Genomic DNA, 26,672 nt, shown 5'->3' on the forward strand with positions numbered 1-26,672 from the left:
TCATCGTCTTTCCTAAACTTACTCAATACTTAAGGTATATGTATTTCACTCAACATGTAAATTGTTATTTTAATCATTCATATTCTAACATCTATAGTTTCTAGTTAAGCTACAGAAATTTTCCATCTCAATCTGCTCCATCAACTCCTCAAAGTTAAATTTTTGACAAAGGTTTTAAGACATCAACGATTAATAAATATTCCTATTAAGGAAACCCTCAAAAATATCTTTGTTCTCAGAAAAGGGCTAGAATAGAGGCAACATTCATATTAGTTTTGCACATAATGGGTTGTAATAAAGTCCTGTTGTCTATCACTTTATATCACCAAATAATGGGTCTAGGACAAAGAGAATTCTAGTCCTGAAAAACAAGCTGGTCTGTGATCTGAGAATTTGAGATGCAACTCTGGAGATTAAGGAATAAAAGCCCATAGCCAGATTCATCTTCAGTGAAACATGAAAGAAGATGTATTATGAGACAATTTGAAATTACAGCTGGTAATGAGGTTAAATTGAGACATTCCTACCCTAGTTATTCAAGTTGAATTGCAAAGCTGACTTGAGAAATACCTCTCATCCACACACCTAAGTGAGACTTGCTCCATAGTAAAATTAAGTTTAATTGAAATTCCATGAATACAATGAACTTGAAATATCTCACAAGAAAAAAATTGAATTAATATCAAGGCAAAAGTCACATTTGCACCAAATTAACTTTTAGAGGCATTAGGTGAATCTTATTAAACCTACATATTTAGGAACGTCATCAACTTTGGAATTGAATTTGAATCTCAGCTCTGCCATTTACTATGTGTGTGATCTTATATCCCAAGCTACTTATCTCCTCTGGAGCTTTGATTTTCTCAACAGGCCAGATGGAGCCACCGCATCCTATGTGGACACCTGTGTATGTTCCCCAGGTAATCAGCACAAAGTGCAAGGCAGGTAGTTGAAAGTCCATCTCTGCACTATTTTCCTGCTATTTAAGTTCTAGATGATTCCTTTCCCTTTGTATTTGGACTGTTGCTACCTGCTCACTGATAGGGAGCTTGGAAATGAGCTAGTATCTTCATATAAGGATTTTCTTCTGTACACAGATTTTTCTTCTGTATAAAAGAATGTTGTATACAGGTATCACAGAACACCATAAGCTACCTTCGGCACAGACCTAGGTTTCTTTCAACTTTTCAGGTACCCTGTCTTAGATCCACCAGCTCAGTTTTAAGGGACATTTGCAGCCTGAAGGCAACTTCCCATGGCTACCCTCCTGTGTAAAGTTTATTAGTTTCCAAGCTGTCATTTTTCCCGCAGATTAGATTGATGGCTAATTCACTCTAGGCCCACGATTGTGGTCACATGCTCCCCAGAATAACTATTTCAGAGGACAGAGGCTCACTATTAACTTCCAAACAGATTTTTGTCAGTTATGCAGAATATTTCATGAATAGTCTTGTTTATGTACTAAAGAATCTAAATAAAAATTAGTAAGAGCTCCAAGACAGCTGCAGAGTTGCTGGAAGCTCCATCCACTTGCTCCCAGATCTGAACCAGTCTTGCAGCTAAACCACGGAGCAGTCAACTGGAAAATCCAGCTGAAAGTGGGAGAGAGCACCTATGAGTGTGTGTATACACAGACAAGTGTACAAGGCATGTGTGTGAGTGGGCAAGAGCCTGTCCATCTGCAGGGCACTAGGGAGAAAGTGGGCATCCCAGGCTCTCCCAGCAGAGTAGCTGCCACTGCCACTGCCCAACCCAGCACTTCTGGCTGCAGAGATCTGGGGCAGAAGTCATTTTGAAGAGTTTAAAATATCTTCTTCAGGAAGAAACCTCCAGAGTGCTCACACCTCAGCACCCCAATGTGACTCTCTGCCCTCCACCCTGGCGGGGCCATGGACCACGCCACCAGCAGGAGTCAGGATCCAGGGACGGTGGTACTTACTGGGGAAGGGACTATTGCCTCCCTGACCCCAGGAACCATGGGAACTGCAAATGGGACAGAATCTGACTGAGGAGGCTATGGATGGGCTCAGGAGCTGTGAGCTGTGGGGACAGAGAGAGACAACTGGGGTCATGCTGGCTGCAGAAACAGCAAGGTGGGAGCAGGTCCATCCAAGGCTGAGACTCACTGGTGGGAGCAGCGAGAGCACCCTGCCTCCGCCCAGTGTCATGGTGTCACTGCGGGACTCTTCCCAACACTAACCGAGAGAGATCCAGAGAGAAACTTTATCTAAAAACTGTTGGAGGTTCTCACAGGCTGTGGTCAGCCCTGGCCAAGAGAGACTTTGTGTTTTGGAGAGGGGGAGCGCACAGAGAATAGGCCCCTCGGGGTTTGGCGATGACGTCTATGGGCCACGTAGAAACTCTTTTAAAAGACGAGCTGAGACAAGACTGGAGGCTTGGCAGGGACCTTGTACTCACGTGAGCATGTGCGCATGTACAATGGCTCTGCCAACAAAGAACCCAGAGTAATAATGTCAAACTGAAGGGACTATGGGACCCAGCCCAGCATGGCTGGAGAGCAGAAGACTGTGTAGAGTGAAGAGTTAGGGCCTAGGTTCCAGTGAGAGTGGCAGGCCGGGGCCTGGATGGTCAGGAGCTGAATGCCTGAGATTCACTGCAGCTAGGTAGGTCCCCTCACAGGCATGCCCACCCCTCACCTGTGGGATTACAGGCTCTGCAGATCAGTGAAGCCAGGCTCAAGAGCCCCCTGCTGGGCGCAGATCAGCAAAGAATAGAAGAAGAAGCTCTGAAAGGGCCCTTTCTACCAGACACTATGGACTTCACTGTTCCTCCAGCCCTGATACACTGAAACTAGCAGGGGAGAGATTAGAGACAGGTGCAACAAGGAGTGTTCTGGGCCCCGCCCAGCCTTGGTGCCTAAAGAGAGCTGCTATCTGGGCCAAGTCAGAAAGAGCTTGCCCCTTTTACACAGATTGGCCCCTCACATAAATAGACACCTAATTCACTAGAAACCATACATTATTGGAAAGAATCTGGGACAGACCAAGATGGGGAAGGGAAACACCCCTACCATCTTCCCAGAAGATTGAACAGCACCCCCAGGGGTAACCCAGGGTTCCTACCTTCCCCATCACACCAGAGGCCCCTCTGGAGGTAAGTGAGGAAGGCACTGGCAGTCCTCCAGGGTCATTAAATGAATCACTCCTGAGCCCTGTGTTGATGGAAAGAGGGCAGGGCAGAACAGTGGGGACCAGCCAAATCTGAAGAAGACAGCTACAGACCGTGGATCAGCTGTAGTCTCGCACAGGCTGCCTAGGGCCAAATTAGGACACCACCTGACATTACCAGAGGCAGATTTAGAAAAAGAAGACAGTGGTAAACACTGGACGAATTCCACCATGGTCTTCATTATTTGCATTATTTTCTCTCCTGTATAGCCTTTTAACATTCATTTCTGTTCCTTCGGGTTTGTTCCTATTATTTCACTAGTTTTCTATTTTAGTTTATTTCAGATTTCATATTTTGCTCCTCCCTTCTCTTACTCCATGTTGCCTTCTTACTTCCTCTCATTTTTGTTTTAAATTTTACTTTTTCTCTTGCTGTGACTTGTTTCTGTTCTGCACACTTACTATTTCTCCTCCTTCTACCCTCTCAAAATCATTTTTATTTAAGTTAGTCATCTCATATTCATTTTTCCTTGTGTATAATAGTCTTAATCTCTTTACACTTTTTAATATTTGCTCATTCGCTGTTGATAGGGTAGTTGTGGGTGGGGGTTATTAATGCAGGTGTGAGTTTTGTTTCCTGGGTTGTTTGGTTTGTTCTGGCAGCACCTGTACAACAGCATTCAAGATGTAGTGGGTGGTATGACTCTCAGTCAGCCAGCTAGAGGGAAGAACACACCAAAGAATGACCCAACAATAAAAACCCAATTACTATAAAGGGTATCCCAAGAGCATCAAGTTCAGGAGATCAAGGAGACTGCACCACTGAGTCCCACAGGTCTCCTACTACAGATCACCTCATGAAGACAGGGAGTCAAAGCAGATCAATCTAATATGCCAAAACAAACAAGAAAGTCATGTAAAATGAGGAGACAAAGAAACAACCCCCAATCGAAAAGAAAGGAGGAATCCCCAGAAAGAATGCTAAATGAGAGTGAGGCAAGTAATCCATCAGACATAGAGTTCAAAATAATGGTTATAAGGATGCTCAAAGAGCTCAATGAGAACTACAGGGAACTCTATGGAAGCTGCAAGGAACTTACTGTGAACTATATCAGCATCAAAAAGGACATGGAAACTATCAATAAGAGCCAGGAGGAAATAAAGAAGGCAATATCTGAGATGAATAATACACTAGAAGGAATTAAAAGTGGGCTAGATGAAGCAGAGGATTGAATCAGCAAGCTGAAGGACAAGATAGAAAAAAAGCCAAACAGCTTTACGGGAGCAGCAGGACAACATGAAATGTGATAATAGCCATATCATAGGAATACCAAAAGGAGAAGAGGAGCAAGGGATGGAAAACCTGTTTGAAAGAGTAATGACAGAAAATTTTCCTAACTTGATGAATGAAAAAGCCATGAAAGTCCAGGAAGCACAGAGGTTCCCAATCAAGTTGAACCCAAACAGGCCCACTCCAAAACACATCATAATTAAAATGGCTAAATTTAAAGACAGAGACTCTAAAAGGCAGCAAGGGAGAAATAGCTAGTAACACACAAGGGAGCTCTGATAAAGCTATCAACTGATTTCTCAACAAAAACACTACAAGTCAGAAGAACATGGCAAGAAGTGTTCCAAGTTATGAAAAGCAAAGGCCTGCAACCAAGACTATTCTACCCAGCAAGGCTCTCATTAAAATGTAAGTTGAAATAATGAGTTTCCCTGACCAAAAAAAAAACAGCTAAAAGAATACATCTCCACCAAACCAGCATTGGAAGATATGCTAAAAGGACTGCTTTAAGAAGATGAAGAAAGAATGGGGGGTGGGGGGAGGGCACAGGTACAAATGGGGAAAATGGCAATGAACTAGTACCTATCAATACAATGTTAAATGTAGATGGATTAAATGCTCCAGTCAAAAGACATAGGGTAGCTGAATGGATAATAAAATATGACCTGCAATATGCTGTCTACAAGAGACCCACCTCAGAACAAAAGATCTACACAGACTGAAAGTGAAGGGACAGAAACTGATACTCCAAGCAAATGGACATGAACAAAAAGCTGGTGTAGCACTTACATCTGACAAAACAGACTTCAAAACAAAGGCCCTATAAAGGCCCTAAAAAGTCACTTCATAACACTTGAAGGAGCAGTCCAGCAAAAGGATATATGCATCCAACATAGGAGCACCTAAATATATAAGAAAAGTCTTGCAGGACATCAAGAAAGAGATCTACAGCAACACAGTCATTGTAGTAGATTTCAACACCCCACTGTCACAAGGTATAGATCTTCCAAACAAAGAATCAACAAGAAAATTGAGGCACTGAATAACACTCTAGATCACATGGATTTAATTTATACATACAGAACTTTTCACCCATAGAAGCAAAATAGATATTCATTTCAAATGTACATGTAACATTTTCAAAGATAGACCACATGGTAGGACACAAAACAAGCCTCAAAAATTTGAAATAATATCAAGCATCTTCTTGGATCACAATGGCTTGAAACTAGAAACCAACCTCAAGGAAAAAACTCAAACATATTCAAATACATGGAGATTCAATAACATGGTAATTAAATAATGAAGGGGTTGATAATGAGATCAAGTAAGAAATCAAAAAGTATTTGGAAACAAATGAAAATGAACACACAACAATCCAAAATCTATGGTACACAGCAAAGGCAGTCCTGAGAGGGAAGTTCATAGCAATGCAGGCTTAACTAAAAAAGAGAAAAATCTCAAATAAGCAACCTAACCCTATTATCTACAAGAACCAGAGGAACATCAACAAACAAAGCCTACAGTAAGTAGAAGAATGGAAATAATCAAGAACACGGCAGAATTAAATGACATAGAGTCTAAAAAAAACAATTTCAAAGGTCAATGAATCCAGGAGTTGGTTCTTCAAAAAGATTAACAAAAATTGACAAACCAGACTCACCAAGAAAAAAAGAGAGGACCCAAGTTAATAAAATCAGAAATGAAAGAGAAGTTACAACTGATACCACAGGAAAGAAAGGATTGTAAGCAATTACAATGAACAATTATATGCCAAGAAATTGGACAAACTGGGAAAAATTAACAATTTTCTAGAAATATACAATCTTCCAAAACTGAATCAAGAAGAAGCAGAAAGCCTGAATATACCAATAACAACTAGCAAAATTGAAGAACTAATCAAAAAACTTTCAGCACACAAAAACCCTGGACCAGAGGGCTTCTCGGGTGAATTTCACCAAGCATTTAGGGAAGAGCTAAATGTTTAGCCTTTTCTTCTCTAATTATTCCAAAAAATTCAGGAAGGGGGAAGACTCTCAAACTTTTTTTATGAGGCCAGTATTATCCTAATTCCAAAACAGGGTAAAGATGCAACAAAGAAGGCCAACATCACTGATGAACACAGATGCTAAAATCCTCAACAAAATACTGGCAGACCAGATCCAGCAATATATTAACAGTAGCATACACCATGACCAGGTGGGATTCATCCCAGGGATGCAAGGATGGTATAATATTCACAAATCAATAATGTAATACACCACATAAACAAAATGAAAGACAATGATCACATGGTCATATCAATACATGCAGAAAAAGCACCTGATAAAATCAGCACTGACTGATGATAAAAACACTCAGCAAGGTGTAGAGGAATAGAGGAAGCACACCTCAACACAGTAAAGGCCATATACAAGAAACCTACAGCTAACATCATGCTCAATGGGCAAAAATTAAAAGCTTCCCCCTTAAGATCAGGAACAAAACAAGGATGCCTGCTTTCACCACTCCTACTCAACCTAGTACTAGAACTTCTAGCCACAGTGATCAGACAAGAAAAAGGAAAAAAAAGGCATCCAAATTGAAAAAAAGACAGTAAAACTGTCCTAATTTGCCAATGACATGATAGTGTACATAGAAAACCCTATAGGCTCCACCAAAAACTACTTGGCCTAATAAATGAATTTGGGACAATAGTGGGATACAAAGTCAATATTCATAAATTGAGGGCATTTCTATACATCAACAATGAAATATTAGAAATAGAAGCTAGGAAAAAATCTCATTAACTGTAGCAATAAGAAAAATAAAGTACCTAGAATAACTTAACCAAGGAGGTAAAAGTACAGGGAAAACTACAGAACACTGAAGAAAGAAATTAAGGAAGGCACGAATAAATGGAAGCATATACCACGTTCATGGACTGAAGTAATTAACATCATTAAAATTTCCATATTACCCAAAGCAATGTATAGATTCAATGCAATCCCTATTAAAATACATGGCATATTTCACAGATCCAGAACAAATATTTCGAATATTTATATGGAAAAAAGAAAGACCCCAAATAGCCTCAGCAATCTTAAGAAAGAAGAACAAAGTAGGAGGGATCACAATACCTGATATCAAACTATACTACAAGTCCACTGTAATCAAAATAGTCTGGTACTGGCATAAGAACAGACACATAGATCAATGGAACAGAACAGAGAGACCAAAAATAAACCCAGGTCTCTATGGTCAATTAATATTTGACAAAAGGGGGCAGGAGAATAAAATTGAGCAAAAATAGCCTCTTCAACAAACGGTGTTGGGAAAACTGGACAAGTACAAGTAGGATTTCAGCTATCCCATGCAGTGATGTTTTTACCAATATAGTTCCTAGGGCAAGGGAAATAAAGGAAAAAATTAACAAATGAGGCTATATCAAATTAAAAAGCTTCTGCATGGCTAAAGAAACCATCATTAAAATGAAAAGGTAATCGACTATATAGAAGAACATATTTGCCTATGATACCTGGGACAAGGGTTTGACCTCTGAAATATATAAAGAACTCATATGACTCAACACCAGGAAGTCAAACGATCCAATGAAAAAGATGGGCAAAGGACCTGAATAGACACTTCTCCAAGGAAGACATACAGAGGGGCCACAGGCATATGACATAATGCTCAGCATCACTAGCCATCAGAGAGATGCAAATTAAAACCACAGTGAGATGCCACCTCACACAGGTCACAATGACCATATTAAACCAATCAACAAAAAACAAGTGCTGGTGAGGTTGTGGAGAAAAAGGAACCCTAGTGCACTGTTGGTGGGAAGTATATTGTTGTAGCCCCTGTGGAAAACACTACGGAATTTCCTCAAAAAACTAAAGATGTAACTGCCTTTTGTCCCAGCAATTCCACTTCTGGGATTATACCCTAAGAATCCTGAAACACCAATTCAAAACAACTTATCACCCCAATGTTCATAGCAGTGCTATGTACAATAGCCGAGATCTGGAAACAGCTTAAGTGCCCATTGGTAAATGAGTGGATCAAAAAACTGTGGTACATTTACACAATGAAATACTATGCAAAAGAAAGAAAGAAGAAGGTCCTACCTTTCGAGACAGCATGGATGGAACCAGAGAATATTATGCTAAGTGAAATAAACCAGGCAGTGAAAGACAAATACCATATGATCTCACCTATAAGAGGAACCTAATGAAAAAAATAAACTAGTGAGCAAAATAGACTGACAGTGCCCAGAGAGGGAGAGGGGAGGGGAATGAGGGTGGAAAGAAGGGAAAGGAACTAGGCAAGGAACATGTATGAGTGACCCATGGACATGGACAACAGGGTGGGGAATGACTGTGGGAGTGGGGGGTGGGCTGGGTAGAGGAGGTCAAAGGGTGAAAAATTGAGACTACTATAACAGAATAACAATGAAATATTTTTAAAAGTAGTAAGACATCCTTCTTGTTCAATAAAATTAAGAAAAAAAAATTCAATGGGTAAAACTAGAGAAGGAAGTGAATCAGGGAACCAGAATCAAGTACAGAGGCAGTCAGCATTTAGGCTTAATCAATCATATGCTAAAGCTACAAATTCTTTCCTTTAAAAACTGGGGAACCTCTTGGGGCAACTACTAAATTTGGCCAAGGATGCAGCCCCCATAGTAATTTCATCTCTGATGCTGTGAGCTTCCTTTGTGTCCTAGTAAACCTCTGCCCATTAATCATAGCAAGTAATGATAATTAATATATACAGTGCTTACAATATTCTATACGTTCTTTTAAAGAATATGCATGTTTTAGCTCACTTTAACCCTCACAATAATCCTAGGAGGTAGGTGTTAGTCATGACACTGCTTCATAGTTGGGAGAGTCTAGGCCACAGGTGGCAAACACAAGGCGCATGGGCCAAATCCAGGCCTCCACCTTGTTTTTCCTGGCCCCACACCTTGTTTCTACAAGGTGGCAGCGAAGAGCTCTCACTTAACTATTTAGGAGTAGTTACATTTATACAGTCCTAAATTACAATTGGCCCTATGAAGGCAATCATGAAGGCTGATGTGACCTCCGGTGAAAATGAGTCTGACACCCCTGGCCTAGTTTAAGTAATTTGCTCCGGGTCACAGAGCTACAGAGTACTAGAACCAGGGCTCGAATTCAGACAGTCTGACTTCAGAATTCTTGAATTAATCATTGTTCTATGCAGCCTCAAGCATCCTGCACAGAGTGTCAAAGTATCAGTCAAATGAGTGATTTCACATGTGTAAATCCCAGCTTCACACAATCAGTCAATTAGCATCTGAGCTTTTCCTCACTTTAAAATTTGATACCTTATTTTTTTCAATATCTTTATACAATCAACAAATTTACCCATCACTTTCAAAGAATGCGCCTAATCAAATTTTAATGGTCACTGGATGTTAGAAATAGATACTGTAGATAGGCCCCACTGTTAATGATTCAGATATTAGTTCTCACATCTTTTAAATTTTGCTTTGCTCCAGCGATAGAAGGAAAGATGCTTCCCCAAAGCGATGCGCACTGATTTAATCCTGCTTAAGTTCCTTTTCGGTTTTTCATTCTTTTCTTAAAGCAATTTCCACTTTATTTAGGACATGATTTAGATATTATAAGCTAATAAGTGAGAAAGAAAAGATAAATATTAGGCTCCACACAGGCCAGTACACACACTGGCACTTTCAGTAGTAGCAGTGATTAACCTTCCTTAGCAAACACGTGGGCTTTCCTAAGCAGGTGTGTTAGGGGCCAGAAACCAAAAGACTACCTGACAGGTTCTGCTCTCAGGGAGGTCTTGGTATAATAAAGGAGTATTTCCAGATTTATAAGTTGGTTTATTATTTCATACTTTCATATATGAGTATAGTACCTTTTTATTTTCTACTATTTTTTCTAAGGTTTGATAATTTGTCATCTTTAGTTGACCTGGAGTACCCTTTTATTTTGTTTTAGGTTGATAGTATGGGATCTAAATTTTTAGTTTCAAATTGTCATTTCTCTACACCAACATCATTCAGGAAAAGTTCTTATATCCTATTTAGGAGTATTATTTGATATTGCAGTAGATCCAACTTGCTAGCTAGTGATTTTTCAACTGCCCTCTGGGTTTCCATTATTATACATCAGCCCAGCACCACAGGCCCGAAGAACTGGTTTTTGGGCGATGGCAGCCAGGCTGAGGTGCTGCGGCAGAGTCTGCCCCACGGGTGAGCACGACCTGCTATGCTGTGTCCTGCTGGTCAAGGGGGCCACTGACGAGGACATGGCGGAAGCTGACATCTCATCTGTTTAAATTAATTACTCTGGAGATCTTCTTGCAACATGAGACAAGGGTGGCAGAATTGTTATTTTTCAGTAGGGACAATAGCATAAAAGCCGCCATCATCCTAGGGGAGAAGATGATCCCTACAGTGCCTTTCAAAGTCATGAACCAGAGTGTGACGGTTTGAAAAGTCCAGAAATTGAGAACAAATTAATAAAATTAGGTGGTTACCACAACAGAATGCTGCTCATTTTCTACTCTCTACAAATGATAAAACTAGTAACTAATGAAAAATAAGTGCATGGAATAAAATAGCAGGTTATAACTTGAAAGATGAAGATGGACTTCGAGACCCACTTCGAACCACAGCATTGCCGGCCCCAGTATTGAAGCCCATGGACTCCATGGAAGAGCAAGTCCATGACAAATGTTTGCAAATGATCACGCATAACCATACAAATTTCATTTCTGCAAACAGTGATCATGAAACATACCTTTCAGCAGATGACCTGAGGATGAATCTGTGGCCTTTAGAGATCACAAATACAAACTTTAACACAGTGGACACTAAACGCACGAACGTGGAGGAGCTGGTGGGGGTGATCAACTGGCCAAGTTCCACCTGCACAGGTGCGCTGTGTTTGTGTACAGCAGCAGCAAGGGGACCATGCGGCTGTGCAACTGTGCTCCTGAGCTCTGTGTGACCCGAACAAGACTGCCTGTCATGAAGACCTGGGATCTCAACAAAGAGAGAAAGACCTTCGAGACCCACCAAGTCCACAAGTACCTTCGAAGCAAGCTGTGTGCTCTGTATGAAAATGATTGCATCTTTGACAGGTTTGAGTGGTACCAGAACAATCCAGACAGTGAGGTCATGATGGAGTCCTACAACAACTTCAGGATGTTTGACAGAAACACTCAGAGAGATGTGACCCTTGGAAGCTCCCACAGAGAACAGCAAGCCTGGAGCCAGTATGAAGCTTGGGAGAGCATGTCCAGGAGGTGGGAAGGGGAAGAAAGACGAGATCTGTATGGAGAGTCTGGGCTTCACTAAGAGGATTCTGTGCAGGTCCTGACACCCCACTGACAGCATTACTGCCTGGGCTGCCACCAGCAACCTGTACATATTCCAGGACAAAGTCAACCAGGAAGCATGTGGACTGAGTTTTTGCATGACTTGGCCTGGCAGTTTCTGCCAGGGGAGTGTCCCTCCTCTCTGCAGAGCACAGGGGTGCACACCCTGTTCCTTCCCTAAACTGGAGCCCACACACTATGCAGCCAGGGGCTGTGGGGGTCACTGCCAAGTGAAGAGCCCATTCTGGACAGACTGATGGACAGAGCTCACTCACAACAAATGCACTGAATATTTACTTAAATCTGAGCCATCCTTTCTAGTTTATAGACCAAATAAAGAACACACGACAGCAAACTTGCCCCGTATCGCTCTCATCCCTCTGCCACCTGACTGGGGCTCTCACTTGTGACTGTACCTGCCCTCCAGGGCCACTGGCCAACCAGACTCAAGCAGCTTGAGCCATACACGCCTGCGTCTGCCATCACGCTCTCTACTATAACCGCCTAACAAAAGCAACACACTATACAAAGGGTTCTTAACACACACAAAAAAAAGAACTGATGTTTTAAGTTGAGCTCTAATATCCGATGGCTTAAACCTTCTCCCCAGATCTGTTACAGGATGTACTATTGGGCTTTCTGGCCCATTTATTTTCCATGTGAATTTTAGAATCACAACAAGATTCCAATGAAGAGGATGTGTTTTACTTCAGGCAAGAAAACCGAAGCTTGAGAAGGCATCGAAATACAAAAGTGGACAAAGTAATATCATGTGTTGTCCCATTCCACTTTAATTTAGGAAGGAAGAAATGGATACTTTGTAGATGACTTTCAAAATTCTAACATTTGGAAGAGTTCAACTTGCCTAAAATAAAGCGTCTGACAGTACAAGGTTCTGAGCTCCTTTCTGACTGCCTACAGTTAGAAACTGGCTCCCCCTTGTTCTAGTTCATTAAAAGTAAAAGGGGGAAATGGCTAATAGCAAACTCAAGGGGATAGCGCTGGCTCTCAGGAATTTAATTCTAAATGTAATAACATGCTTATTAAGAATGGAAGGTCACTCTTCCAAAAATTTCCCTAAAGGCACCGCCACCAAATTGCCTTCTGATCTGGTCTTTACATTATTAATTCAACGACATAATAAAACTGGCAAGGGAAAGCTTCATGTTTGCCTCACAAAGGGAGTCAGCAATGCCTGAAGAGCTTGCATGTTTCCTAAAAAGCGACCTGAAAAAAATAAAAGTCAGCCTATGTTTTAAAAACTATCTAGATAAAGGACTGAAACTGCTTTATTCTGACTTTTGGGAAACACCTCCTAAACTGGACTCCTGACTTCTACCCCTCCTGAGCTTTGCCTTCACTCATTAGCAAGCAAAGCACTATATCCAGGAGACACAGCGTAGGCGAGGGCCTGCTGGTCTGAGAAAAGGCAGAGCCTCCTTGCCAGGCCCCCACAGCTTAGGTAGGCAACCGTGGAAAGGCACCAGGAGTGGAGTTGGCCTCTCTACTATGTCTTGGCAGCAAACTCTAATTAATGAAACTTGACCGCAAAAAGCTTGTTGATCTTAACTTGTCTCAAGTTCCAGACCTGGATAGCAGGTTGAAACCTGCTAAGATTGTAATCAGCACAACCTATAGCTTTCGGAAAGAACTTTTTCTAACTAGGTTTCAAAGGGTCACCTCCTCCTCCTATCTGCAACGTGAATCACACCACGTCTGCAAACCTGCCATGGAGACACTAGCTTTCCCAGACACCAAAATGACAGCAGGTACACGACCTTGAGAGGGAAACAAATTGGGAAGTGGTTTTTATAGAAATGAATTGTACATTCAGTTTTTACCATTAATTTTCCTTTATAAGCTTTACTCCTATAATATGTACTTCTGCTTTAATTTTTCACAATGACCAAAAAGTAAATAACTATGTAATAATATTATGAATCTCAGCACCTTTCATCCACAGGTGATCCGGACAGACTGTAGTGGGACCATGTTGGATTTACTGACTCACTGAAATCAGGGAACCAGCAGGCTATGGGGAACTCTGAGGTGGCTCTGAAACAGGTATAGGATGGGCTTGTTAGTGTTTGGGTTCTGTTAAGTGATTTGGGGAAAGGTCCACAGAAGCATGATTTTGATCCGGACTGGGAGCTATCAGAAAGTAGAGGTGTCCTGGTAATTCTTTTCCTAGAAGATAGAATGACCAAAATAAGGCTACATCTTTAATGAGCAAAGAAGCAGCAATCACTCATTTTAGCCAGGAAAGGAGAATGCCTGGTCATTTTTTTTGTTGTTTGGACATACGGTAAACTTGCAAATTCTTAGACTTTTTTGAGCAATATGACAGAGAATCTTAACAAAAGCCAATGACTGTCTGCTGACATCATCATTCAGTTTTCCCACCAACTCTCATGCACTGAGAAGACTGTATGTACACCACACCAGTGCCCTGCGTGGCTAGTGGTCCAAAATATTCAGATGCCTCTTTTAGTTCCTAAAGCTTCCCTGATTTCAAAACTCCAAGCCCATAACACTGAAATTCTTTAGCTGATACCATCAATTGTATTTGAAACAACAGAAGAACCAAAAATCACTGCCCCCTTTAGAAGAAGAAAATGCTGTGCCATTGGGGACCATCCCTACCTTGCCCGCTGTAGTTATTTAGGTTGCCGGTCTCCCCCCTGTAGGTATCTGAGCACATAACACAGCTTTACAAAAAGGGACACTGAGGCACAAGGTTGGCTCCCAGGGAAGGAGGGAGGGTTTCTCCGGTACGTTTCTCAGCACCGTACTCAGGTGCCGTACTCAGCACCCACACGTCTCCGGCTGGAAGAGACAAGCATTTGCTGTTCTTTTTTGAAAATTAAATTTACTGGACAAGAATATTGTGATAAGTTTGTATGGTGGCAAATGATTACTGGACGTAGTGAGGTGATCGCACTATAATGTACACAAGTATTGACTCACTCTATTGTGCTCCTGAAATGAATATAATATTTTTCACCAACTATATTTAAATTTAAAAAGAGAATGAATACATTAATAGGGATGACAATGGATAATAACATTTTGTCATTTTCAGGTATACAACATTATAATTTGGTATCCGTATACCCTGTCGTGTGCTCACCACCGAAAGTCTAGTTTCCCTCCTTCACCATGCACTTGGCTCCCTTTACCCTCTTTGTCCTCCCCCCCATGCCCCTTGACCTCTGGTAACCACCATTCTGTTTTCCGTTTTTGTTTGTTAGTCTGTTTGCTCATTTTTGTTTTATATTCCACATGTGAGTGAAATAAGCATTTTCTCCTCTTATATTCACACCTTGGTTTTCCTGACCTCGATACCAAAGATCGATCTTCAATTAATTTTATGTGCCTTTCTGGGGTCAAAAGGCAAGTGTAGCTCCTATGTTGAAGCTTATTATCAACCTCCTTGAACATTTTACATCCTGAATCAACGAATATAACATTTTAATAATGTATGATGAATTTCACTGATCTGCATCCTTTGGGACTTCAGATGAAAAAATAATCCACACGTAAGTAATAGTATAATTCATTAAGAATCATTTAGTTTAAGTTACCTTTCTAGTCATAAGTGAAAGCTACGTTTTAGGAACTGCTTCAAAATAGATGAGTGAGCATTTATGCTTGGTCAGGCACTGTTCTCCTTGCTTCTACACACATGGGCCTATGACACATCCTCACCATTTTCCCAGAGCACCACTGTCATCCCCACTTTACAAACAAGGAAACTGAGGCACGGGGTGTTTAAGTTAAAGGGCCTCAGGTTACACAGGATGGGGTCGGGATTTCCACCTAGGCGCTGATTCTGCCTGTGATTATCTACCTTCTATTTCCTGTTCCATCAGTTAAAAGGCTCCTACAAATGACAAATGCTGTTTGTTGTATTCGGAAAGAAGAACTTGCTTATCAGCATACATTGAAATCAAGTAACCAAAACATCGGACATCTGACTAGCTGGCGAAATGGCTGGCCTCTCAACTCAATGTGCCCCCATGTACACAAATCTTTCTAAAACAGAATGTAAGTTTCGCAGGATATATACCACATTGACTAGGGTAAAGTTTAGTGATAATTCATTTAAACTACAGAAAATGGATAGTCAAATAATTACGTCCCAAGCTCTGACAGTGCATTACTTCCTTTAGTCATTTCCTTGGGGCCATGAACTTGGGCAACATGTTCATGTGTCAGCTCCACATAATCCAGGGGATCTGTTTCCTGTTTGGAGCATTTGATAGTGGCCTGGCCTCTCCCCAAGTATGTCTTGCCTCCCCATTATGAGGGGTAATCTCAGCAGGGGGGAGCACTTCATTACGACAACTGCAGAATGTCACCATCTCCCACCATTCCAGTTCACCTCCCTGATGGAGTTCAGCTGCAACAATAATAATATTGTGAATGACATTAGAACTCTAATGAAGAAGTAAGGAAATGAGGTTCCCTGTCATGGGTGATAGCCCATTTCATCAATGTAGAATGTGAAAGTCTTTCAATTCCCCCACCCCTCAGACACTGCTTGTGAAACAGTTTGCTGAGAGGTTCATACCAGCCTTCTTCAACCCACAGGCATTAGTTAATTAATGGCACCCTGAACTGGTGCCAATTCTGAAGGCTTCTCTTGAACATGGTGCAGTGCCAAAAGTTACGCCAAACAGAGCACATACCTGCTGAAAACTTTTCAGGATCACAGCATCATCCAAACATCATTCAAGGAAGAAATAATTCCAGCTTTATAAAGAGTCAGAGTGGAGAACACAGGGAACACAGCCCTAACTCACTGTTGTGAACTATATAACTCTGAAACTGTAACCCAATAAGGAAAAGGAAAAAAATTACAAACAACACTCAAATATAAAGTTATAAATAAATATTTCTAACAAAAGTCAATAATAAACAGAATAAAGTATTCATCATGACCAAGTTGGATGTTTCCAGAAATGCCAGATTGGTTTAATGTTGGAAAATTAGTGAATGTAGTTCAAAAGTTTAAAAAATAAAGAAAAAAAAGTAAGATAATTTTAATAGATACAGAAAAAACTACCTGATACAATTCAGCATCCATTCATGTTAATGTGAAAAAGGGTATCTATAAAAATCTACAATAAGCATAATTCTTAAAAGTTAAACATAAGAATTCAGATCATAAAGAGACATAAAGTAGCCCTGTGACTACTTCCATTTGGCAATATGCCTACTCAGCAAGGTAAGTCAAGCAAAGGAAATTAACCATTAGGACTGAAGAGACATGCCAAAAACTCTCATTCAAAGATTGTATTATTGCATATCAAAGTTCCAAAAGAATCTATGTGTAAGAATTAATAATAGAGCTTAACAAGGTTCCTAGATTACAGAACAATATATTAAAATAAATTCCATTTAGAAACGTTAGCAATGTATAACTAGAAAATAAAATTTTTTAAAGTTATTATCTATCATAGCATAGAAAACCATAGAGAATCCAGAAATAAATCAAAGATACATAGGTACTTTTTAAGGGGAAATTATAAAATTTTACTTAAAAGATATTAAGGAAATATGAATCATATCATGTCATTGATGATTTGACTTAATATCATAAAGATATCATCTCTTCAAAAAATGACTTGTAGATTAAATAGCAATTATATTCAAAATCTCAGCAGAATATTTATAGGAAAAAATAAAGAGACAAATATCTCTAGAAAAAAAGGTGAGGGGGACTAGCTGCAGAGGACGTCAGGACTTACTGCAAAGCTGTAACAAGAGATCACATGCCACTGCCAGAGAGACAAACAAACTGAGCAACGAAAAGTGCAGAAATGCCAGAAGCATCCCCTCACATATGGGCACTTGACTAACAAAAGGACTGGCACTGAGGGTAATCAGGGAAAAGAGAGCTAACCATTCCATTAATGGCACTGGTACAATTTTTGTATGCCCATAAAAAAATAAAATTAGACTGCTACTTGATATCCTATACAAAAAAAAAAAAAGAAAGAAAGAAATCAATTCAATACGACAAAACCACCAATAAAAATTTACAAAACAATATGGGAAACAACCTTTGTGACCTCAAGGAAAAGGTCTCCAGAAACAGAAAACCTGAGCCATAGATGGGAATCTATGGCTTAATCCTTAACTGATTACTCTGACCTGAAACTACAAACCTTCCTTCAGTGAAATAAACCATAGGGAGACTGAAAAAGCAAGCAACGAAGTGGGAGAAGACATCTGCCACACATGTAAATTAATAAAATTTTAATACTCGGAATATACCAAAGAATTCCTATATATTAGTCAGAAAATTAAAATGGCCCAATAGAAAAACCAGCAAAGGACATTAACAGGCACTTTACAAGAAGAAACCCAAATTTAGATAAGTAGAAACTAGGAAGTCTTACAATACTAAGGGCTGGAGAGGAGAAAGAGCAATGAAAACTCTTATGATGTCGAAAAATATGTAAATTGCTACAACCACTCTGAAAAGCAGTTGGCATCATTACCTATGGTTGAAAATGCTCAAACACCTGGCAATAGTCGACTTACCTAGCAATTTCACTCCTGGATACATTGCTCAGAGAAACCTTTACACAGCAGGGGCCATGTACACAACCGTTCAGGATCACACTGTTCACAGAAGAAAAACTGCAAGCAGCTTAAATGTTCTTCACAGCAGAAAGCATGGCACATTATCCTGCAGTGTCATAATGCACCTCTATTAAAACACGGATACATTTCTTCCGCCAAGATGGAGGCGTAGGTGAAAACACTATGCCTTCTTGCACAACCAAGTTTAAAAACAACAAAGCTTTAGCAACAAAAACGCGGCCAAATCACAGAAAATTGAACTATAGGGAAGTACGACAACAACAAATTTTTCACCCAGACCAGTAAGAGGGGCAGAGCCAGCAGCAGAGCAGGGTCAGGCAGGAAAGATCCACTGGACCTACCCGGCGCCTGACCCAGGCACACAGGTAGCCATAGGTGGATCCCAGGTGTAGAGTAGCATCGGGGGGACCCACTAAGGGCACAAGGCTGCGGACCCACTGAGGGCTGACCACGGTCACACATTCGTGCACAGATAAACCAGCGAAGGAGCGAGCAGTGACACGGACCTCACAGGCCCCAACGGCAGAAAGCAGCAGAGGGGACTACTATTGTCCCTCTCTGACCCCGCCCCGACATACAGCACCACAAACCAGCGACGTGGGTGTCCTCAGCCTGGTGAACATCTAAGGCTCTGTTCCTCATATGTAACAGGAGTGAACAGAGCAAAACATTATGGCTCAAGAACTCAAAGCCCCGGAGCCCATAACTCTAAGCAATAAAGAAATAGCCAAACTTTCAGATGCACAGTTCAAAACACTGGTGATCAGGATGCTCACAAAACTGGTTGATTTTAATCACAAATTAGAGGAACATATGAAGGCTAAACTAATTGAAATGAAGGGAAATGCACAGGAAACCAATAGTAATGGGAAGGGAACCAATAGTAATGGGAAGGAAACTGGGACTCAAATCAAGGGAGTGGACCAGAAGGAAGAAAAAAATGACCAAACAGAAAAGGATGAAGAAACAAGAATTCAAAAAAATGAGGAGAGACTTAGGAACCTCCAGGACATCTTTAAACGTCCCAACATCTGAATTATAGGGCTACCAGCAGAGGAAGAAGAAGAGCCACCAGTGGAAAACTTATTTGAACAAATAATTAAGGAGAACTTCCCCAATCTGGCAAAGGCAATAGACTTCCAGGAAATCCAGGAAGCTCAGAGTCGCAAAGAAGGTGGACCCAAGAAGGAACACACCACGGCACATCATCATTACATTAGCCAAGAATAAAATGAAGGAGAGAATCCTAGAAGCAGCAAGAGATAAGGGGACAGTTACCTACAAAGAAGCTTTCATCAGCCTGTCAGCTGATTTCTCAAAAGACACCTTCCAGGCAAGAAGGGGCTGGAAAGAAGTATTCTAAGTCATGAAATCCAAAGACCTACATCCAAGATTGCTCTATCCAGAAAAGCTTTTATTTAGAATGGAAGGGCAGATTAAGTGCTTCTCAGATAAGATCAAATTCAAGGAGTTCATCATCACCAAGCCTTTATTATATGAAATGTTAAAGGGACTTATCTAAGAAAAAGAAGATAAAAAAAATGAACAGTGAAAGGACAGCAAACTCACAGTTATTAAGAACCACACCTAAAACAAAAGCAAACTAAGAGGACAGCTAGATCAGGAGCAGAACCATAGAAATGAAGATCACATGGAGGGTTAGCAACAGGGGAGTGGGAGAAGGAGAAGAGGGGAGAAGGTACAGAAAATAAGTAGCATAGACAGTGGGTAGAAAATAGATAGGGGGGAGGGCAAGAATAGTATGGGAAATATAGAATCTAAAGAACTGAAGACACATGTTCATGAACTAAAGGGGGGGAATGGTGGAGGAGGGGGTGTGCAGGGTGGAGGGGAATGAAGGGGGTAAATAGAACAACTGTAATGGCATAATCAATAAAATATATTAAAAAATAAAATAAAAATTTAAAAGAAAGAAATAAAACACGGATACATTTTTTTTGGCACAATGGTGAGTGAAACTAAGTAAAACCCAGGAAATTACATACAACTTTTCTTTTTTAACTAAACAAGGCTGTTGTTTAGGAAAATCATTTTTAAGAGCCAGAGAATAATAAACACAAAGTTCAGGACAGAGGTGGGAGTGAAAAGAGAAGGAGGAGGCAGTAGGGGACTATCACATGCAAAAATTCAGATGGAGCACCCACATTGGGTGTCACATTCATGGCTGTTCACAGCTTGCCATACCTATTTTGTGTCTGTCGATATATGTGTGTGTGTATATATATATATTATATATAATGTATATATGTATAGCTAACATATTGTATATATAATATATAATATGTGTGGTCTATTAAATATATTTTATATCTATACATATACATATGTATAGATATAAAAAATAGGATAGTGATAGAGAGAAATCTCATCAGATCACTGGGGAGAAGTAGGGAGGGGCCATAGAAGGAGTTTGCCAAGGCAAAGGCAAATAGTCTAGGACAGGACTCGTTAAGAAGCTGAATGCCTCCAGAGCACATGGAATTATGGGCAAGAAGATTTAAAATAAAAGAAAGACTCTCAGACAGGCAGGCGTTAGCTCCCTCTTCTTCCTCGAGGATGCTTAGATGATGGTGCTGCAGCTGCCTGCATCCCCCAACCCAGGGTATGTTGGATGGGTAGGAAATCCAGACACAGCCTAGGATTGGGATGGCCCGGCGGAAAGTGGCCTGGTTATTCTTCCTTGGGTGTTCTAGAGGGGATGATCTCTGAGGTAGAAGCCTTCCATTCTTCCAAAATTGTGTAGCTTTTGTATCTTATGTTATTTTAGTTTGTAAGCTAACTCCATAGAAGAAAATTAAAATTAACAAGGTGAATGATAGGAGAACTCAGGTGTTAAAGAGTTTAGCCTTAATTGATAGGCCTAAGTGACTAATGAATGTGGAAAGCCATTATTCCAAAATTGTGAAGGTTTTTTTAAAATATATTTTATTGATTATGCTATTACACTTGTCCCATTCCCCCCTATTCCCCTCTGCCCTGTACACCCCCTCCCACCCTCATTCCCCCCCTTTAGTTCATGTCCATGGGGCATACATATAAGTTCCTTGGCTTCTATATTTCCCTTACTATTCTTAACCTCCCCCTATTTTCTATCTGCCATTCATGCTACTTATTCCCTGTACCTTTTCTCCCTCTCTTCCTCTCCCATTCCCCCACTTATAACCCTCAGTGTGATCTCCATTTCTGTGATTCTGTTCCTGTTCTAGTTGTTTGCTTAATTTGTTTTTGTTATTTTTAGGTTTAGTTGTTAATCATTGTGAGTTTGTTGTCATTTTACTGTTCATAGTTTTAATCTTCTTTTTCTTAGATAAGTCCCTTTAACATTTCAGATAATAAGGGCTTGATGATGATGAACTCCTTTAACTTGACCTTATCTGGGAAGCACTTTGCTGGGTACAGCAATCTTGGATGGAGGTCCTTGCCTTTCATGAATCTGAATACCTTCCAGCCCCTTTTTGCCTACAAGGTTTCTTTTGAGAAATCAGCTGATAGTCTTATGGGAACTCTTTTGTAGGTAAGTGTCTCCTTTCCTCTTGCTGCTTTTAAGATTATCTCCTTATCTTTCATCTTAGGTAATGTAATTATGATGTGCCTTGGTGTGTGCTTCCTTGGGTCCAACTTCTTTGGGACTCTGAGCTTCTTGGACTTCCTGAAAGTTTATTTCCTTTACCAGATTGGGGGAGTTCTCCTTCATTATATTTTCAAATAAATCTTCCATTTCTTGCTCTTGCTCTTCCTTTTCTCCTTCTGGCACTCCTATGATTCAGATGTTGGAATGTTTAAAGTTGTCCCAGAGGTTCCTCAGCCTCTCCCCCCCCCACTTTTTTTTTTGCATTCTAGTTTCTTCATCCTGTTCCAGTGGAATGTTTCTTTCTTCCTTCTGCTCCAAACCATTGATTTGAGTCCCAGTTTCCTTCCATCACTGTTGGTTTCCTATACATTTTCCTTTATTTCACTTATTATAGCCTTCATTTTTTACTCCACCTTGAAACCCTACTCAAAGAATTCTGTGAGCTTCCTGATTACTGTGCATCTGATAGATTGGCTATCTCTTTGTTGTTTAGTTGTAATTTTTTCTGGAACTTTATCTGTTCTTTCATTTAGGCCATTTTTTTTCTTGGTGCACCTGTTATGTAGTAAGGGGCGGAGACTTAGGTGTTCACCAGGGTGGGGCAACCCACATTGCTGTGTTGTGATGCTGTTAGAGGGGCAGGGGCCTGAAAGGGGATAGTGCCACTTCTTCAGCTCTCAGTTGGCTTTTGATCACTTTCCCCACTACCCACAATAATCAAATTAGCCTCTTCTGGTGCTGATTCCCAGGTAGGTGGTTTTGTGTACTTTCTAGGACCCTGTAGGTCTCTCCAATGAACTGTCCTGTAAGGCTTGGAGTTTCTCCCAATGCCAGCTCTCAGGTTTTTTCAGTCGGAGGCATTGAGGTTTTATTTCCCTGCACTGGGACCATGGGTTGCATGGTCTGTCTTGTTTCCCAGTCCCTCCAGTTTATCTGCACACTGGCAGTGGGCTTCACTAGCCACCATATTACTATAAATCTTCTCCACCCTGACTGCCCATCTCTGCCCCTCCTACCCATCTGGATGAATGCTGCTTCTTTTATTCCTTGGTTGTGGGACTTCCATACAGTTCAATTTCCTGGAAATTCTGGTTGCTTTTTGCTTTTAAATTTGTTATTGTCCTTCTTCTGGTTGTGCAAGAAGGCAGTGTGTCTACCTATACTTCCATCTGGGCCAGAAGTCTGTCTAAAAGTGTAAAGCTTTTGAATAAAACTCCTTTCCTTTATCACAAACCTTCACCTCTGGAATTTTGCCTAGAGAGGCATGGCAGGCAGCAGAACCCCAATTGCTATTAGGTAACAATAGTATCTTCTGGAAAACTAAGAACATTGGGTAAATTTGAAATAGCAATACCTAGAAGTAAGAATTTACAAACCTTGAGTGAGATCTGGTAGTATCAAGAACAATATTCATCATGGGACTTTTCAGAGGTTCGCGCACACATAGTGAAAGACTGTAACATTATTCATGGAAATTAAAGTAGTTATTAATACTATGTGGAATAGGAATGCACATTATAAAATATAATTTGATCAATCCACTCATTCCTCTAAAAAATTTTTTTAATCCTCACCGAGGACAGTTTTTTTTTCATTGCTTTCAGAAAGAGAGGAAGGGAGAGAGAAAGAAAAACAGAGAGAGACATATTGATACAAGAGAGAGAAGCATCAATTGGTTGCTTCCTGTACAGGGGGATCACACATGCCCAGACTGGGGATCAAACCAGCAACCCAGGCTTGAGTCCTGATGAGAAACTGAAGGACCTTCCAGTTATGGGATGATGCTCCAACCAATTCAGCCACATTGGCAAGGAGTCCACTCATTTCTTTTTTTTTTTAATATTTATTTATCTATTTATTTATCTTTAGAGGGGAAGGGAAGGAGAGAGGGAAACATCAATGTATGGTTGCCTCTAGTGCATCCCCTGTTGGGAACTGGCCTGCAGGGAACTGGCTTGCAACCCACGCATATGCCCTGACTGGGAATTGACCCAGGATCCTCTGGTTCCCAGACCTGCACTCAATCCACTGAGCTACACCAGCCAGGGCTTTCTTTCTTTCTTCTTTTTTTTTTTAATAAAAATTTTTTATTTAGTTATTTTTCAAGTACAGTTTTTTTTTGTCTATTTCTCCCATCCCAGCCCCCCCTGTCATTTCTTGATGTCTACTCTGCACCAGGCAAGAGTCTAGGTGGAGACACAACCAATAACAGTACTTGATATTAAGTTGCCCAGAATAAAAGCTTTCAGAATTCTAAGATACTCCTTCCCTATCCATCCCCCACATCCTGTCAAATCCACCTTCTGCTCCTTTCCTGACAATCCCTACGGTTTTAACCTGGACCTACATCACTCCATGATCCTGGCAGCCATCAACCAGCCTTCTTCATCCAACCTCCAGGCATGTAAATCTAGATGAAGCAGCACCTCTTCACTAAATCCCTATAGAATATTAGGGAGCATTCTCCTTGAGTATTCTGCAAAAGCTCTATTGAAAAAAAATTATCTTACTGTCAAGATAGCTTGTATTTCTGTCTCTGTCTTTAGCATTTAGCTGTGAGTCCCCTGAGTATAAGAAGCCAGCCACTTCCTTTTATCCCTCTCCAAAGCAAAGGGGCTCAGTGTAATTACAGCAGTTCTATTTCAGATAGGGGACATTAAGACACTCAAATTTTTACACAAAGTAAAATTCAGAGTTGCAGCATGGCCTATAAAGCTTCCTAGAGCCTCCTGGGCCAAGCATTCCAGCCCCTATTCCCTGAACCACTAAACAAAAATAATTCTACAGAATATTATAAGAATCCTATGCTCCACTGACTTTGGAAAGACCCTGGATTAAACCAAGTGAAGTGGCTTTCTTGGCATAGGACATCTCAGAGACTTCAAACTGGTTAGTGAGACTCTCCAAAATGGGAATTTGAGATGCTGCACACTCAAATTCAGCCGCAACTGCCACTTTCACATGGAACACCTATTTACAGCCTGCAGTACAAATATTTAGCAGACCGTTTCCCAAACTACAGCAATTTCCTTCGAGGAATGGTTTCTCATTCCTCATTTTCCCATGTGCTTTCTCTCCAATTCATTTTGTCAGGATTAACTTTCCCCAATTTTAGCACGCTCCTGTCTTACATTTCTGTTCATTTCCAGAGTGTTCCATATATCTGTTGGTGAGTTTCACTTTTAAAATGTTATGTGGAAAGACTGTACTTTCAAGGATCATTTCTATAGCTCATTACAATGCTATGTGGGTCCTCGTCCCTTACATGGAACTCTGTGAGCATGGTGACTGTGGTGTTGTATCCCCAGCAAAGTTCCTGAGACATACGGGGTCCAGCAGAGGTAATGCCTGCCTGAGTGTGGTTGGTAAGGTAATAATATGGGTATAATAATTTATAGTTTTCATTTGAACATTTCACCTAAAACATCATATGGTGTGCTTAAGTGTGATGTTATTATGTTACAGAATTACATGCTTATGATTTTATAATAAAAGGCTTTGTAATAAAAAGGGCACTATTTGTGCCAGACCCTGCAGTATGAATTGACACATACTGGAGGAACAGAAAAAGCACCCACATACACAAATTCACTTTTTTCCCTAGTTTTGCTCCTGCACTTTTTTGTATCAGAAGGAACTTTTTTAGAGAAATTTCAAGAGATATTTTACAGCTTCTCTGAAAAAATAAAAGTGCTTGCTAATGATCTGGTCACTGTTTTTATCTTTTTCACACCAACTGCTAACCACTATGGTAAGTGTTGAGGAGGTTAGTCTTTTTAGTCCTAATGTTACCGGACAGGGGCCTGGCCCTAGGCAGGTTTGTGTAGGGCCAGCTGTAGTGTGTGGGCTCTTGACTTTGTACAGGAAAGATTTCACAACATGAGTCCAGGTGACTATGAGGGTACATTTAATAAAGCTGGAGACAATGAAGCAAGGAAGGGCTTATCATAGAAGAAGCAACAGGGGAGACGAGGCTGGGCTGCCTTAGCTCACTGGAAAGTCAGAGAAAAGGGGCTTTGGGGACAGGCTCAGGGGATCAGCCTGGGACAAGATGTCAGCTTTCAATTGCCCGAGAGTATAGGAGACACGTGCCTGTGAAGAAGTAGGGGGTGGGGGAAAGTAAAGGAAGATGGCTCTGGCTGCTTCCCACTGTGCTGGATCCTTTGTCTTGAGGCTTCTCTCTCTCTCTCTCTCTCTCTCTCGTAGGTGGGAATTATAGGGGAGGTCTCAGGGGAGGGTTTCAGCAGAATATTCATCAGTTCTCCGGTGTGTCCTTTCAGGGTCATGGTCTCCACTGACTGATCAGTGGCAGGGTAGGGCTCTTTGGTCATTGCAGTTGGTTCTGGCATGGCCAACCTGGTTTTGCTTCTTCTCCGGGCCTGAAGCTGAAATACAACTGAGGCCTAGATGTTATCTCCAGGGAGGAAAGGCCAGGGTGGGAAGAGGTTGCCCTGGCGGTGAGGCCCTTGTTTTCCAGTTTTGCCCCTGCCAGGCCTTCTTCCCTGGTGACCCTCTGCAGCTGGCCATGAATTTCTTGACTATTGTGTTCAGCTACTTGTCTCAGTTTCCCTATTCCACCTGCCAAGGAATTGCCCTAGCTTCTCACTGTCCGGTCCCACTAATCCCCTCTGGGAAGCCAGGAGAGATAAAATTTCAATTTGAATCAACTTCAGTAGAGCTGGAGGAGGCA

General features: G+C 41.0%; 1 protein-coding gene and 1 pseudogene across 2 annotated transcripts in view; one reads left to right on the forward strand and one right to left on the reverse strand.

Annotated features, from left to right (window-relative positions):
* Nucleotides 1-26,672, reverse strand: part of ATP8A2 (ATPase phospholipid transporting 8A2) — a 580,506-nt gene that overhangs the window by 314,928 nt on the left and 238,906 nt on the right. The window lies entirely within an intron of this gene.
* LOC119043217 (serine/threonine-protein phosphatase 2A 55 kDa regulatory subunit B delta isoform-like) lies at nt 4,955-12,032 on the forward strand (annotated as a pseudogene).

Source organism: Artibeus jamaicensis, unplaced genomic scaffold (assembly GCF_021234435.1).
Source record: "Artibeus jamaicensis isolate MK-2021 breed Jamaican fruit bat unplaced genomic scaffold, CSHL_Jam_final contig_793, whole genome shotgun sequence".
Classification (NCBI taxonomy): Eukaryota; Metazoa; Chordata; class Mammalia; order Chiroptera; family Phyllostomidae; genus Artibeus; species Artibeus jamaicensis.